The sequence below is a fragment of the Balearica regulorum genome, chromosome W (assembly GCF_011004875.1).
Source record: "Balearica regulorum gibbericeps isolate bBalReg1 chromosome W, bBalReg1.pri, whole genome shotgun sequence".
NCBI classification, from domain to species: domain Eukaryota; kingdom Metazoa; phylum Chordata; class Aves; order Gruiformes; family Gruidae; genus Balearica; species Balearica regulorum.
Genome location: NC_046219.1, coordinates 21642177 through 21658113, shown reverse-complemented (window position 1 = coordinate 21658113; position 15937 = coordinate 21642177). Strand labels below are relative to the sequence as shown.

The 15937-nt window shown below is 41.2% G+C and overlaps 1 protein-coding gene across 4 annotated transcripts in view; it reads right to left on the bottom strand.

Moving 5' to 3' along the window:
- The window catches only part of LOC104642870 (BDNF/NT-3 growth factors receptor-like), a 281490-nt gene that overhangs the window by 115428 nt on the left and 150125 nt on the right, over window positions 1–15937 (bottom strand). The window lies entirely within an intron of this gene.

Sequence of the window (15937 nt, the reverse complement as noted above, 5' to 3'; positions counted from 1 at the left end):
AACTTTTTTACCTTATGCCCTACTCTGATCGCACTGCAATAATTCCTTTTCCTACAAAGCTGGTGAACATATGCCTTCCATTTGAGGTGGCATTATAACATGACAACAAACATGGAGGAGATGGGCTCATCCTAACATGGGAAGCTGTATGATTCCTAAAGGACAAAATGACTGAGAGCCAAAATCCAGACGACAATTTGCACAGTCACAGTAAGTGCAAGGCAGACACTCAGAAGAGCAATGGAAAACACTCTTCCCACCCCACCGTGAGATCTGGGGTCATTTCACAGGGGCTTGTCCAGCCCAGGAGAACATTTCTCTGCTTTATGAGGCCACATCAATACCTGAGTCTAGTGACCTTCCAGAAGGAGAGGTTTATTTTGATCAGTAATTTAGTGACAATTTTTGTTTTGTTCTTAGTTTGTGCTTTGTATTTTTAATGAAAGCACCATGGAGACAAAACCTTATAAATGGGTAAAAATAACCAACCTGCTTAGCAGAGTTCCACTTATGTGAGCTGCAGGGGCCTTTGATCTAACACTGAGAACAGAGCAGATAATTTTAAACTCTTGTGATTTAACCCCTGCTAGCTAATTCTATGTTATATCCTCCAGTTTACATTCAGAATTCAAAGAAAATCAGCATCACCATTAAACAATGACATTTTGCTAATCTGCCCACTTAAGAGCTGACGGAGGCCACAAATATCAATTTTCAGATCATTCTCAATCCATGTTAACCAGGGATTTTGGGGTATCATTCACATATCCTAGAATGGCATCCTCAGATGACACCTGTGTTTGTCCCGCAGGCAAAAGTGACTGTCAGGGTGAAAGTGATACCTTGCATCAAATTTAAAAGTTAATCATGATTCTGTAGCTAAGAAGTTACAGATAGTTTTTCATAGTTAAGGATGTTACAGATAGCTTTGTAGATAGTTGCTAGGTACTGCTAAGGATGGCTATTGTACAGTCCTATCCCTATGTTAGTTAATATTTATCCAAACAATGTATCAGTTAGTTAAGATGTGATTGTCAAGAGGTAGAAGCATAACTGATAAATCCTTACTTTGATCAACAGACCCTGAAGAACCATTTGGGAGTGCCAGAAGTATTGAGAAACTAGGGGAAAGGTAATTTGGGCCAGGGTCCCCTCGACCACTGACCCATGAGTCCCCTACCCCAATTATACCACCTACCCAAAAGATAAAGGTGGAGAAAGGAACTGAGCATGCGTTCTAGTTTACATACTAAGTGAAGAAATATGAACCAATCATTGTAACTGGGAGTGTACTAATTTGTAACTTTTGTGTATAAATACGACAAGAGAACTGGCATTAGGTGTGCTTGATTTGTGGGAAATCCACCGAGCACCCAGGCCTGAATAAAAAGCAATATCTCTCTTGTGTGTGTGAGAATTGACTTATTACACACAGGGCAATGAATCTGATTTTCGGACAACAAAAGCAGCATTCACTGATGTAGTTGCTAAGCCACTCTCCATCATATTTGAAAAGTCATGGCAATCAGGCGAAGTCTTCAGTGACTGGAGAAAAGGGAAACATCCCATTCATTTTTAAAAAGGGTAAAAAGGAGGACCCTGGGAACTACCGACCACTCAGTCTCACCTCCTTGCCCAGTAAAATCATGGAAGACACCCTCCTGGAAGATATGTCAAAACATATGGAACACAGGGAGGTGATCAGAGACTGCTAACAGGGCTTCACCAAGGGCAAATTTGGCCTGACTAATCCAGTGGCCTTCTATGATGGAGTGATATCAATGACATAGATAGTTGATTGAGTGCACCCTCAGTAAGTTTATAAATGACACCAAGCTGAGTGGTGCAGTTGATTCGCTTGAGGGAAGGGTTGCCATCCAGAGGGACCTTGACAGGCTTGAGGAGTGGGCCCATGAAAACCTCATGAAGTTCAACAAGGCCAAGTGCAAGGTCCTGCGCCTGGGTTGGGGCAATCCCCAATATCTATATAGACTGGGGGATGAATGGATTAAGAATAGCCCTGCAGAGAAGGACTTGGGGATACTGGTGGATGAAAAATTGGACATGAGCCGGCAATGTGCGCTTGCAGTTCAGAAAGCGAATCATATCCTGGGACACATAAAAAGAAGCGTGGCCAGCAGGTCAAGGGAGGTGATTCTCCCCCTCTACACCACTCTCGTGAGATTCGACCTACAGTATTGCATCCAGCTCTGGGGTCCCCAGTACAAGAAAGACATGGACCTGTTAGAGCAGCTCCAGAGGAGGGCCACAAAAGTGGTCTGAGGGCTGGAACACCTCTCCCATGAGGAAAGGCTGAGAGAGCTGGGGTTGTTCAGCCTGGAGAAGAGAAAGGTCTGGGAGACCTTATTGTGGCCTTTCAATACTTAAAGGGGGCTTATAAAAAAGATGGAGAGAGACTTTTTACCAAGGTCTGTAGTGGCAGGACAAGGGGCAATGGTTTTAAACCGAAAGAGGGATAGGTTTAGATTGGACATAAGGAAGAAATTTTTTACGATGAGGGTGGTGAGACACTGGAACAGGTTGCCCAGAGAAGTTGTGGATGCCCCATCATTTTAAGTGTTCAAGGTTGGACAGGGCTTTGAGCAACCTGGTCTAGTGAAAGATGTCCCTGCCCATGGCAGGGGTGTTGGACTAGATGATCTTTCAAGGTCTCTTCCAACCCAAACCATTCTATGATTCTTTGATTCTATGTTGCTCGCTGAAAGCCATGAGATCTACAGGACGCAAGGACAGATGTGCAGGTCAGTTGGTCTGGGACAGACTGCTACAGCAGTTCACTCAAGAAACCTATTTCACAGGACAGAAAAGCCCTGTAGGAAAACTGAAGTCTCTTATGCATGTTGGTTTTCTTAGTATTGATTGTGCAAGACAGAAGATGAGTGACCCCTTCTCCTCTGGCTCTGCTCCACAATATACTCTCCAGGGATATCATCAGAGAAGCCTTAGCCTGTGGTACAAAGGTTACTGATTCCTTCTACTTTCAGGCAGAACGGGAGGCATTTGTATAACAGATATCACAACCACAATCTGATACATATCTTCAAAGTCTTAAGCACTGTAACAAATAAATCCTCACAGTTTGTCCTCCATGAGACACATACTACTATTATTCCTGTTTTGGAGGCAGTAAAAAGAGTTCCGCATGGCTCGCTGATTTGCCCAGCAATGCAGGCAGGATCTTTGTCAAAGTCACAGCCAGGAATTGGGAGGGACTGCCAGCCCCTGCCACCAAACCACTGAGCCCCTTGACTTATATCCTTCTTCCAGCTATAGGATAAATGATGGCTATAAAGCTGCCCACTGCTTCATGGACACATTTGCACAGTCTGCTGCTCAGATTATGTGTCCTGTCATAAAGAATGTTGAGTTTATGGCCTCTCATTATTGGTAGTCAAATTAAACAGAACTGAGACAAAAATCTAGCAGGGATGTGGTATATTAATCAATACAAATATGTGAACCAGAGAAGTAAGGATACAGGGAAGCAGAAAATTTTAAAGGAAGGAAATAAATAATGATTTATCTTTTTTAATATACATCACCAAGACCATTCATTATAGCCACATACACATTTGGATATCTAGGAAACATAGGTAAAATGACAATCCTTAAAAAATATTACAGTGAAAAAATCACAGCAATAAGAATAAAGTTCATCTGGAATGCACTTGTTGGCATCAAGCAAAAAAGAATAATTCAGCCAAAACTGAATCCTCGTTGCCTTTCATTTCCTTTTAAAACTATTTAATTCAACAATCTCTTCCCTACACACTTTCCATAAATAATCCAAGGGTTAGCAGCCCCATTTCTAGGCTTGGGAATGAGTTCCTCTGTTGTCTGGAAGATAAATACAATGTGTACAGAAGCAACACAAATTTCCCTATGCTTCTTAGACAGTCTTTATCTGAGAGAATAGCAAAGCTACTTGGAGTAGTCAACTGGAACAATTTTGCAAATTCTGTTTAGATCGATATGGTTAGACATAGTCAGAAGATATGTAGATATGGCAAACCATGGAGAAATTCTCCCTAATGTTTAACTTACATTTGTTTAAAAAAAACAAAACCAAGAACAAAAAAACCCCACCCTTCGCTAATGAAACTATTTCTCTCCTTTAAACCCTCCCTAATTTATTTCTTGGTTCAGAGGCACCATCTACAGGACTCTCCCATCCAAGCAAATCAACTGAAAACATGACATGGAAAGCTATAAGAATGCTCAGAGACCTGAGGAAAAACTGGAAGAAATGAGATTTTTATTTTATCCTAAAGAAGAGATGTCCGAGGAGGTGCACGACAATAGCCTTCAAGACTGTTGCATCAGGAAGGGAACAATATTTATTTCATGTCTACACAGGACAGGAATGAAAAGTTGCATGATAAAATTGCATCAAGAGAGACTGAAGTGAAATGTTAGGAAGACTTCCTCAGGCACTGGAATTGTTCATATGTTGTACAGAAATTTCCACTTCTGGAGATCTTGAAGCTAAGTTAGGTAAATGTCTGTCAGGAAAGATACATAGGTGACACAGGCTTAGGACAGAGAATAATCTCCCAAGCCCCCTTCCAGCCTTAATCTTCCATGATACCAAAAAGGTAGACCTTGAGGGGTCTTACAGCAGATACTTTGGTCTCTTCAAATGTTCATTTATGTCTATTCAGAACTGAATGAGGCCTGTAGGTGAACATATATATATAATATATATATAATTAAACTACATACATTTCACTGCATTAGCAGGTTACTTCTGCAGGCTTCAATATCAAGATAGGTTCAGTCAGGAGAGGAGCACATCAGTAATGCATGAATCCACATTTTATAGTGGATTATTGCTATTAGAATACAAGTTATTTAATTGCATTCTTCACATACAACTGTTTTCAGGGTTTAATTTCCTTATCTTAATTGCTTCTGAACCGTTTTTATTAGTGGAGGTTTTAGTCACATAGCACTATAACACAAAGTCTTGTACCATTTTTCATTTTCTGTGAGTGGAAGATTTCTATAGTCCACAAAGACTGCATGAATTATCAAGTCTTACATTGAAATATACCTCTCAATTTGCTCTCAACAAACATTCCAGCATAATAGCTTCATATTCATTTTTCATTTACATCCACACTAGCTAACCTTAAACACGACATTCTGCACAGAAGCAAAATTGAATGATTACACCAATCAACTCACATACCATGCTCAAATTATAAGAAATGTCTGCAGAAATGTGGTATCACTGTTTACTCGACTCTTATTTAGATGATCCTGCAGCCCAACTAAAGTTTTCTTGGACTTGCATTGAATCCAGCCTGGCTCCTCTTCATCTCCAAGCATTCCCCATCCTTGAAAACAGGCTTTGAAAACAAAATCCCAAGGCCCACCTACACCTGAAAAGGAGTACATGGGAAGTTGGTGAACTAACAGTCCACCAAATACTCCTTGCCAAGCACTGTGCTATATTCCTGGATAAACAGGCTTTGGGTCTTGACGACCTAAATTTTGCATGTGCTTGGGAGGCAGCATTCAGCTTTTGGAAGAGGACTGCTGGAAGGGCAGGAAGCTTCAGCACAGAAGAGAGGCTGTCCAAAACTGGCCCTCAGTGAGCACAAAGCAAGAGGCAACTTACTTTCCTTCCAGAGCATTAGTGCCTGATATTTTTTTCCCCAACTGACATTAAATTACTTAGCAATACTGAAACTGATTCCTTTTGTGTCTCTGTCACAGCAATCATTTTGGTAGCTTTCTCTATAGCCCTTGTTCCTAGAGCACTCAGCAGCTATACATCTCTCTTTGGCCTCCAAATGGAGATTCTAGCCCCTGCCTAGAAACCCTTACTGGCGTGCAACAGGTGGTCTTCTGGGAAAAGTCTTAGTGCTCAGCAATCATGTGTCAATAAAAATTCTTGTGATAGCCAGGAGAAATATCTGGCATTGTTCTACAACATGGAATAGCCTTAGTGACAGACTGACTGTAAGATTTTGTGGTTGTCTGCATCTACAAGAAATCGTAAAGGGAAAAAAGCAATTACTTTGCTTTAACATGGTTTATAGCTTTTCAGGATTTTGCTCAACTAGATCTTTTGGGACATTATTTTAAAACAACTCAGTTTCGGAGAAGGAAGGGAGCTGGATGGACTGTTTGGAAGAATATCCCTGCCAATACAGCTTCAGATCAAAGATACAGAATTGCCTCAGAACAACATACTTCTTTCCCAAGCCTATTCCTAAAGCAGTGAAGCCTCAAATAGTCAAAATCCTCTTCAAATGCAGACCTAAAAATTACTGCAGCAGAGCAAAGGGCAACTGTGAATAGAAAGGTGTCACTTCAAATTTCAGCATGTCCCAGCAGTGTCACTCACAAGCTATAGGATTAGCTCCACAAGTTGACTGACTTGCCTCTAGATGTTGGTCCTCTACTGCTGTTCGCAGCCACCTCCTCCTCCCTGCCACATGATGCCTCATCTGGATATTCCATCCTGCCACCTGTCTTCTGCCAGCTTTCCTTGCAATTGTCTCCATGGCAAGCATGAAAATGGCCTATGCAGAATGCTGCTTGCACCATACCAGGCAGGTAAGCCATCCTGGAGATAGCCACACTACAAACCAAGCTCTGGAAGTTTTGCTATAGCAGATTTGAAAATGGATGCATTTATTATGAAACTGATCACAAAACTACAATGAGGTTTTGCTAAAACATTGAAAGTATCATAGTTTCTATATTGCAGGGCTATCTTGCTGCTATCTAGCTAGTTTTTCATAGCAGTGCTGCTGAGGCTATTAAAATTAGCAAGAGTGCGATCTTTCAACCTTTTACTCATGCAATCACATGGACTTGCAGAGGAGGGATGGATGTGATGGGTACAAGCCAGCACGCCAGACATTGCCTTTCACTGGGCTGGGAGCCAGCTGAAGTTAATTTCTCCTGAAATGTCTCGCTTCCCTCCTTCTCTTTAATGCCCAACAAGAAGTAGGAAAGTGGTAAATAAGCAAGCCTATATCCCTGGAAATCAGCACTATCTGGAGGCAGGGCAGCATGCTCATCATCACAAAAATCTGCTGAAGTCATCCACCATATCTATGCCTCTGCAGCATTGTGCTCTGTGCCTGCAGAGATAAGACACCTCAGAAGAGAGATGACAGGAAGCATCAATGATGAACAGCTTCATTGAGCTTCTGCCTGTTGTGGTGGGTTGACCTTGGCTGGATGCCAGGTGTCCACCAAGCTGCTCTATCACTCCCCTCCACAGCAGAATGGGGGGTTGGGGGGTGAAAATAAGATGGAAAAAACCTCATGGGTCAAGATAAAGGCAGTTAAATAAAGCAAAAGCAAAGGTCACACATGGAAGTAAAGGAAAAACAGAAGATTTATTCTCTAATTCCCAACAGCAGGCAATGTCCAGCCACTTCCCGGGAAGCAGGGCTTCAGTACGTGTAGCAGTTGCTCCAGAAGACAAATGTAAATAACGAATGCCCTCCTTCCTCCTCCTTTCTCTTAGCTTTTATTGGTGAGTAGACATCATAGAATCATAGAATGGTTTGGGTTGGAAGGGACCTGAAAGACAATCTAGTTCCAACCCCCCCTGCTACGGGCAGGGACACCCTCCACTAGACTAGGTTGCCCAAAGCCTCATCCAACCGGGCCTTAAACACTTCCAGGGATGGGGCCTCCACCACCTCTCTGGGCAACCTGTTCCAGTGCCTCACCACTCTAACAGTAAAGAATTTCTTCCTAACATCTAATCTAAATCGACCCTCCTTCAGCTTAAACCCATTACCCCTTGTCCTGTCACTACACTCCCTGATAAACAGTCCCTCTCCATTTTGCCTGTAGGCCCCCTTCAGGTACTGGAAGGCTGATATTAGCTCTCCCCGGAGCCTTATTTTCTCCAGACTGAACAATCCCAACTCTCTCAGCCTGTCCTCATAGGAGAGGTGCTCCATCCCTCTGATCAGCTTTGTGGCCCTCCTCTGGACCCTCTCTAACATCATATGGTATGGAATATCCTGTTGGTCATTTTGGGTCAGCTCTCCTGGCTATGTCCCCTCCCAAGATCTTGACCACCCCCAGCCTACTGGTGAGGAGGGGGAATGTTGGAGAGACAGCCTTGATGTGTGAGAGCACTGCTCAGTTGTAGCCAAACCACTGGTGTTTTACCACTCAGGTAAGCTTTTAGGGTATTTTTTTTTTAAATGACCCCAAAGAAAATATTTAGCTGCCCAATCCATGAATAATTTTCAAATTATTGCAAATATTTAATATACAACAGAAAAAGGAGGGCAGAATTAGAAAGGTTTCAGAAAGAACACATTTTTTTATTTGTCTGATAATGGCTTCCAACTTTACAAACCATTTGAAAGTTAATCTGCCTGTCAAACTGCTCAACAACTTATCTCAGTTCTGCTCTGAATATATTAAACCTCAATTTAAAGTGAATTCTAGCATAAATAAACCCCTTCTAGTAGAACATTAGAAATATGCATTTATTTTTGTTTCATGTCTGGCAAACTAAAAAAAATAAGACCCTCTGCCTTTAAACATTTCATAGACTTCTTTACTGCTCAGTGAAACAATATAAAAACTTTTTAATATAAAATCCTGGATGATTAGCAACTTTTACCATGTTAATGATTACTGCATGATTCTTAGTTTGAGTCTCACTTTATTTTAGAGAGGTCAGGAATTCTTAATTAACTGAGCCCTTTATAAACCAACATCATTTGGGCAGATCAGAATCTCTACAGTTATAAGCAATGCCATTTACAATCAAGCTGAAAAACAGGAGCTAGTGAGTACTATAATCTCCATGTTAATGTTTAGCTCCCTTCTTAGCTTTAAGAGGCTCTGTTCACATACTGAAAAAAATACATTTTATGAACACATAGTCTTCTTCCATCAAGCATTAAACATCTGCACTGAGACATAATTAGTAACAAATCATGTGCTGTAATCCATAAGGTTCTGTGAATATTTGCATTAAGTAATAGTGCACTGAATGGCTAATATAAAAAGATATAGTACAAAAATGTAAGGAAGATATTCTATTTTATATATATAAATATATGCATTTCAGTGGTGCATAAATCAGTTGTGGTTTATTAAATTTACCTCCATGATTACACAAAATCCAAAATACTGTGTCAGTACATGCTAAAATATTGGAAGATCAAACCTACTTCTATACCATAAAGATGAACTGCAAAGTGCTACAAAATAAATTACTTAAAAAATTGTGTAAAAATCCCAAATCAGTAACTGTGCACATTTGTACATATAAATATTATGAATTAGAAAGAACTACCTTATAAAATGAAATGTTTCAAAAATCATCTGCCAAATTCCAACTCTGCAAGTTCCCTGCCAAAATAAAAATGAATACATAACTGAAATATATTTATTTGTCTCAGCATAACGTAAGACTGGAATCTGGTCTACTGTGTCAAGCTCTGCTCAGGATCCAATTTATGCTCAATATACCTTCACTGATTTACTTCACATATTGCTGATCTAAATGATTAATTATTGATTTAGAACCAGCGCAGTGGCATCAGAGGCTATTTAAACAGGGGGAGAGGTTTATCAATAAGCAAGAAGTCTGAAAAAAAATAATAAAAGAAAGTTAAAAAGGAATTGGTGAGCAGAAGAGAAAGTTATTATCTCTATAACACCATATAAAATAAAATAAAAATTAAAATAAGACAAATAAAATAAAAGCAACTTTGCAGTTCACCTTTGATAAATGCTAGTTATAAAAACCAACATCTTTCCAGGTAAGTTCAAACAGAAATAAAATTGTCAGAGGAAACAATGTGACATCATTTCTTCTCAATGTCATTTTGAAGAGACAGTAAGAACAAGGCAATAGAGAAGAGTGTGATAGTTATTTCTGGATGTTCTTGAGTTTTATAAATGCATCAGGGCTTGGCTTTGCCCTGCTGTTGCAAAAACAGCTACCGATTTGAATGTACTTCTAGAGTTCTCCAAACACAACCAATGTCTAAACGAGAAGTCCAAGGAAGGCTTCACTTCACTCAGTAATAACACTATCCACTCCCTAGTGTGCAGCATGCAACTTCCATAAATAAACTCAACAGCCCCTCTCTCATCTTTTCTTTATTTCATTTACCCATCCAGTGGAATCTTATGAAATAAAACAAAACCTAAACCAAACAAAATAAAATATGAGAAATCATACTTAAAAAAAAGGTCAAAGAAAAAAATAATACAAAGGACCAAACACAAATGAATACTTGACAATCAAACATAAAAGGCATTTAACATGTACATAAAATGTTAAAAACTCTACATGAATTTATGAACCTGACAACATTGGCTTTAGCTTGTGGCCAAGGATTTTATTCATTAATTTTTGTTCTTGTTTTTAACCTTGCTTCAGTAAGTTCACAATGTTTATAAAGAGCTGAAAGCTTATCTATATTCCACATCACACTAAAGAACCTAAGATTTAATCCTCCTTATCCTCTAAGATACCCTTATAGAATAGGTACAAGGCTCTGGGTATGGTAGATGAAGCTCATAATGAGATAGAGGAGGAACCTATGCAAACAGTCTTGCCAAAGTCAGAGAGACTCACAACAAAACCTGCATTAAGACCAGCGCCAAGAAGAAACAATGATGAGTTATGGTCATTGGTGATTCCCTTCTGTGCAGAAGCACCCATTTGCAGACCAGACCCTCTTTTCAGGGAAGTTTGCTGCCTCCTTAGGGATGTCACCACAAGACTGAAGAGCTTAGTACAACATTCAGACTACTATCCATTCCTGCTCTTTCACATGGGTACTAATGATGTCGCAACAAAAAGTCTGAGGTCGATCAAAAGAGACTTCAGGGCCCTGGGAAAAATGCTAAAAGATTCAGGGGCACAGGTAGTGTTTTCTTCAATCCTCCCAGTAATGGGAGAAGACTTTGGAAGAAAGAGGCAAGCCCAGGATATCAATACCTGATTCCAGGACTGGTGCCTTTGCCAAAACTTTTGAGTTTTTAAACCATGGAAGAGCCTTCGAGACACAAGGTATGTTGGGGCCTGATGGGATCCACCTGTCTCGATGGGGAAAACGAGTCTTTGGGCATAAGCTGGCAGGACTGATCAAGAGAGCTTTAAACTAGAATCGATGGGAGAAGGGGATACCAATAGGACTGCAGTACATAAGCCAAGGGTCAGTATGAAATTGCCTGAGGGTGGCAAAGGGAACATTTACACTGCTCATGGGAGCATGGAGGACTCAGGAGCACATCTGAAATGCTTGTACACCAACACATGCAGTATGAATAATAAACGGGATGAGCTGGAAGTGTTGGTTAGTTCCCAGAGATGTGATATCATTGGTATTAGCAAGACTTGGTGGAATGAGTCCCATGACTGGAGTGCTGGGATGGAGGGATACAGGCTGTTCAGGAGGGATAGGCAGGGCTGGTGAGGTGGAGGCGTTGAATTCTGTATGTAAGGGAGAGGTTTGGCTGTACAGCCCTTACAGTTAGGGATGATGTAGTTGAGAGCCTCTGAGTGAGGATTAGGGGGATGGAAAACAAAGGAGATGTCCTAGTGGGTGTCTACTACTGATCACCCATCCAGGATGTAAGCAGTAATGAGTTATTCTATAGGCAATTAGGAGAAATCTCTGGATTGGTAGCCCTTGTCCTTATGGGAGATTTCAACTTCCCAGGCATCAATTGGGAATACCATACTGCTGTGATGAGCAAGTCTGGGAAATTCTTGAAGTCCATAGGAGATAACTTCTTGTCACAAGTACTCAGTGAGCCAACTAGGAAAGATGCTCTCCTAGACTTGCTATTTGTGAATAGAGAAGGACTCGTGGGAGATGTGATGGTAGGTGGCTGTCTTGGCCACAGTGATCACGAAATGGTTGAGTGTAAAATTTTCAGTGTAATGAGAAAAAAAGGACAGCAGAATTGCTACCCTGGATTTCGAGAGAGCAAGCTTTAAGCTATTTAGGGAGCTATTTAGTAGAGTACCCTGGGAATCTGCTTTTGAGGCCTTAAGAGTCTACAAGTGCTGGTCAGTTTTTAAGAACCACCTTTTAGAAGGACAAGAGCAGGCCATTCCATTGTGTCATAAGTCAAGCAAGCAAGGCAGAAGACCAGCTTGGCTGAACAGGGAACTCCTTGTGGAGCTCAAGATGAAAAAGAAATGGTATGATCTCTGGAAGCGAGCTCAGGCTTCGCAGGAAGATTACAAAGCTGTGGTTTGTATATGCAAGGGAGAAGACACTAAAGGCCAAAGCTCAATCAGAGCTGAAACTGGCCAGTGTTTTGTCAGAAAACAAGAAGGGCTTTTTAAAAGTACATTAATAGCAAGAGGAGGTCTAAGGAAAACATTGGACCGATACTTGTTGAAGATGGTGACCTGACAAATAGGGATGAAGAAAAAGCAGAGGCATTCAATGGTTTTTTTGCCTCAGTCTTTAATAATACTGATAGACCTTGGGTTGCCCGGTCCTCTGAGTAGGAGGACCACAACTGCAGTAACAGTGACTTTCCATTTGTGGATACTGAAATTCTAAGGGACCAGCTTTATCAGCTGAATGTTCATAAGTCCATGGGGCCTGATGGGATTCATCCCAGAGTACTGAAGGAGCTGGCAGATGTTACAGCAGGACCCCTCTCAATCATCTACCAAAGATCGTGAGATTCTGTGGAGGTCCCTTCTGACTGGAAGCTAATCAGTGTTATTCCAATTTACAAGAAGGGCATGAGGGAAGACCCCAGAAACTACAGACCTGTTAGTCTAACCTCAGTACCTGGAAAAAATTTTGAGAAGATCATATTGGGTGCTATTGAAAGGCATTTAAAGGACAATGCAATCATCAGGCACAGTCAACATGGGTTCATTCATAAAGGAAAAGTCCTGTCTAACTAATTGGATATCCTTCTATGATAAGATCACCCACCTAGTAGATGAAAGGAAGGCGGTGGATGTAGTTTTTCCAGATTTTTTGGAAGGCTTTTGATACTGTGCCTCACAGCATCCTTCTGGGCAAGTTGCCCAACTGTGGGATGAGAAAGTTCACAGTGCGCTGGGTGAAGAACTGGCTGAACGGCAGGGCTCAAAGGGTTGTAGTGATTGGGGCTGCATCTGACTGGCAACTGGTCGCCAGTGTGTGGTCACAGCCAACACAGGTTCGTGAGAGGAAGGGCCTGTTTAACAAACTTAGTTTCCTTTTACGACAAGGTCACTCATCTAGTTGACCAAGGCAAGCCAGTTGATGTCATTTTTTTAGATTTCAGTAAAGCTTTCGATACTGTCTCTCACGATATCCTTCTGGACAAAACGTCCAGCATACAGCTTGACAAAAACATAGTGCAATGGGTGAGCAACTGGCTGACGGGTCGGGCCCAAAGAGTTATGGTAAATGGGGTTACATCAGGCTGGTGGCCAATCACTAGTGGGGTTCCCCAGGGCTCCATTTTCGGGCCAGTTCTCTTTAATGTTTTTCATAAACGACTTGGATGTAGGACTAGAAGGTGTTGTGAGCAAGTTTGCGGATGACACCAAATTGGGAGGAGCTGTTGATTCCGTCGAGGGTGGAGAGGCCTTGCCAAGAGATCTGGACAGATTGGAGAACTGGGCAATCACCAACCACATGAGGTTTAACAAGGGCAAGTGCCGGATTCTGCACCTGGGAAGGGGCAACCCTGGCTATACATACAGACTGGGCGATGAGACGCTGGAGACCAGCCATGCTGAAAGGGACTTGGGGGTCTTGGTCGACAGCAAGTTGAACATGAGTCAACAGTGTGCCCAGGCTGCCAGGAAGGCCAACCGTATCCTGGGGTGCATCAAGCATGGCATTGCTAGCCGGTCTAGGGAAGTGATTGTCCCACTCTACACTGCACTGGTGCGGCCTCACCTCGAGTACTGCGTGCGGTTTTGGGCGCCACAGTGCAAAAAGGACATAAAACTATTGGAGAGTGTCCAAAGGAGGGCAACAAAGATAGTGAAGGGTCTAGAGGGGAAGACGTATGAGGAGAGGCTGAAGTCAGCCTAGAGAGGTTTGTTCAGCCTAGAGGAGAGGAGACTGAGGGGAGACCTCATCGCGGCCTACAACTTCCTCACGAGGGGGAGCGAAGGGGCAGGCGCTGATCTCCTCCCTCTGGTGACCAGTGATAGAACCCGAGAGAACGGAATGAAGCTGTGACGGGGGACGTTTAGGTTGGATATTAGGAAAAGGTTCTTCACCGAGAGGGTGGTTGGGCACTGGAACAGGCTCCCCAGGGAAGTGGTCACAGCACCAAGCTTGACTGAGTTCAAGAAGCGTCTGGATAACGCTCTCTGTCATATGGTCTGATTCGGCTGGTCCTGTGTGGAGCCAGGAGTTGGACTCGATGATCCTTATGGGTCCCTTCGAACTCAGGATATCCTATGATCCTATGATCCTAGGTAATTTTCTGAAGGAAGTTTGGAAGTTAGAGGTTAGAGAATTATCATCATGGTTTTGGTAGTCTATCATTTAAAGCTACTGCATGGTTGCTACCTTCCCTTTCAGACCCTTTCTATGTTTTTGTTGTTTTTTTCTTAAATCTGTAAGATTGCATACATTCTTGAAGACTAAGTCAAAGGGCATATATATATTTTTACACAAACATACAAATTTACACTGTGCTTAACACTGAGACAAATTATTGCAAGTGAAAGCTTTCTGGCCTTTGAGTTTGTTCCTTACCTGGTCTGGTGCAATCACAGTGAAACCAGAATGTTGTGTTTAAAGTCACTTCTGAATTTTCATTTCAGAAGTTTTTAACTAATGAACTTCTATGAAGCGTACAGCACTATGCAAAGCACAGGTAGACAATAGATCTGCTTATATTCTTAGTTACATCTAACTCTTAGTTACATCTGTCTAAAACAGTATGGAAAGAGAATCAGATCTAGGACCTGAGTAGTCCATAAGAGTCGACAAGTCCACAAGGGAGTCCTGAAAGTCCTATTAAAGGCATGTGAATTAATCACAATAAATCCATCTTTAATCACACATTAAAGCGTTCATTGGCACAAAAACATCTTATTGTATCTATTCAACTATAACATAGAACCAAAAGTAACAGGGCATTCCACATACCAATAATTTACTTTTTCCTAGCCAGGATCAGTATAACTGGAACAACTTTTTTTTTGGCAACTTGATAATTTACTATAAATGTAGGTAAACTCTACTTCAAATTCTGCATATTTCCAGTCAAATTCAATGAATTCTTTCCAGTGGAAACCTATCTTTGAGGCCAAATTTACAAAGACAGAAGAGTTGCTGCACTTGTACTAAATTTCCAGTGGCTAGGATGTGTATCCAAGATATATGAGACCAGTTTGATTTCCTTTTGAGTGCCCCAAGCACTATTGTCTAAAAAACAGGAATATTCCTCCAATTTTATGAATCTGGCTTTTTAAATTTCTTTTGCTTTTCTTATGTGTGGGTTTAATAAAGCATTCTGTGGAGACTGAAATGAAGTTTCAGGCTTACATTTTGGTGTGGAAAACAAAACAAAACAAAACAACCCAATTAATTTCTATTCATATCAGCATCTTTTGGTTCGATGTATAACCTGCACAGAAGTAACCACTAGTCATTATTTACAGAAGGAAATTAAAAAATAAATAAATAGGGTATTGACTTTATCCACTAAAACATAGAAAGCAACCAAGTGAAAGATGTAGAAAAGGACACAGAAATACAGAAAAACTAGGCGAGGGGAAGGTTCTTACAGGAGAAAGGTGAAACAGAGCAAGGAAAAATGACTGGAACATAAAAATGCAGAAACTGAATAGGAATACTTTAGAAAAAATGATTCCAGGGAAATTAAAAAAAAAAAAAAAAAGAGCTACAAACCCATTAAGCAGCAGGCAATCTGGACTTATACTAGCTCTCTGACTATTTGGAGTAATTGA